Below are 1,558 nucleotides of genomic sequence, written 5' to 3'. Positions count from 1 at the left end.
AAGGAACGTTGTGGGGTAGATGTGGATGTGGTTGAAAAGATTAGGAGAAATACACTGAGGTGGTTTGGACATGTGGAGAGGATGGAGAGTGAAAGACTGACTAAGAGGGTGTATGTGGGTGAGGTGGAGGGAGGGAGAGGGAGGGGTAGACCGAGGATGAGGTGGAGGGATGGAGTTGAGAGGTATATGAGGGAGGGGGGGGTGAGTTGGGGGGAGGGGAGTCAAATGGTGGGTGACAGAGTGACTTGGAGGCGTTTTGTCTGCGGCCACCCTTTGCGGGATTAGGGCGTCGGGCTATAGATAGATAGATAGATTATTATTATTATTACTGTATTGTTATTATTATTATTACAGTATAACCTCGATAGCCAACGGCCATACCACATTGAGTACACCGCTTCTCGTTCGATCAGCGAAGTTAAGCAACGTTGGGTCTGGTTAGTACTTGGATGGGTGACCGCCTGGGAACACCAGATGCTGTTGGCATCCCTACGTCAAGTGGGGTTGGTGGAGGATTAGTGCCCCTCCCTGTAAAACAATTAACTCTAAGCCCTTGGCCACCCCGTCTGGGATACATGGCGTCTGGCAATGAATGAATGAATGAATGATAACCTCGATATAACAGACTTCAATAGACTGGAATTTGCTTTTAACAGACTCGAGGAGCTGCTGGACTAAATTCCTATATATCGGAAAAAGTCTGATAAAACCAGAAACAGTCCGGACTGCCTGACCACTTCTGTTATGTTCACCACAATGAGGTAAATAAAAGACATGTTTATCAGTGTACAGTACAGTATTATTATATATATTATACCATTGGATTAATGTTTATCAGTGTACAGTACAGTATTATTATATATATTATACCATTTGATTAATGTAGTGAAGTTATAACACAGTACAGTACTGCAGTGGTAGTCAAAACAGTTTGAAAACCATTGGTGAAATCCGGACTAATGTCTGATATATCAGAAAAAGCCCGGATTAGCAGGGGCAAGTCCAGATGTCACTTCTATCGGAATTTTGTGTTTTTCAGAAAAGTTTGGGCCCCAATTAGTCCGTTATAGTGAGGGCTTACTGTATTATTATTATTATTATTATTATTATTATTATTATTACTGGTACTATTATTTTTATTAGTTTTAACTTTTGCCTTCCATAACATTGTGAAGAGAGTGTAACATGTACTTTTTGCTTTCCAGGGCATTGTAGAGTGAGCAGAGTGAAAAGCCATGAGCAGAACAAAATACAGTTTGGGTTCCACATTTATAGTGTACATCCATCCAACACTGCTGGCAGGTAAGGAGATCAGGATGATGATGATGATGATGATGATGATGTTGATGATGATGATGATGATGATGATGATGATGATGATGATGGGTTTTTTGCTTAGTCATCATCATCATCATGTAATCCTGTGTTGCTCCATGAGGAGCGTAGGAGTCCGGGGTTAGGCAAGTTGTTCCTAACAGTTACGATGAGAGTGACCAGCTCTACTCATCCCTGAGTAGCATTAGTTGAGCAATAAACCCCAACCACCCCTTGGATATAA

At 41.8% G+C, this 1,558-nt stretch overlaps 1 non-coding gene across 1 annotated transcript; it reads left to right on the top strand.

The window, feature by feature from the left end:
* Positions 1-367: 367 nt before the first annotated feature.
* On the top strand, positions 368-486 carry LOC145389650 (5S ribosomal RNA). The gene has a single exon (XR_013895494.1). It is a non-coding gene; the product is annotated as a 5S ribosomal RNA (ribosomal RNA).
* The last annotated feature ends 1,072 nt before the right edge of the window (positions 487-1,558 follow it).

The sequence above is a fragment of the Coenobita brevimanus genome, unplaced genomic scaffold (genome assembly GCF_032717465.1).
Source record: "Coenobita brevimanus isolate Jiangsu-jjx unplaced genomic scaffold, ASM3271746v2 jjx.HiC_scaffold_1775, whole genome shotgun sequence".
Lineage (NCBI taxonomy): Eukaryota > Metazoa > Arthropoda > Malacostraca > Decapoda > Coenobitidae > Coenobita > Coenobita brevimanus.
The sequence above is the reverse complement of the archived record's forward strand: the minus strand, read 5'-3'. Positions and strand labels throughout refer to the sequence as shown.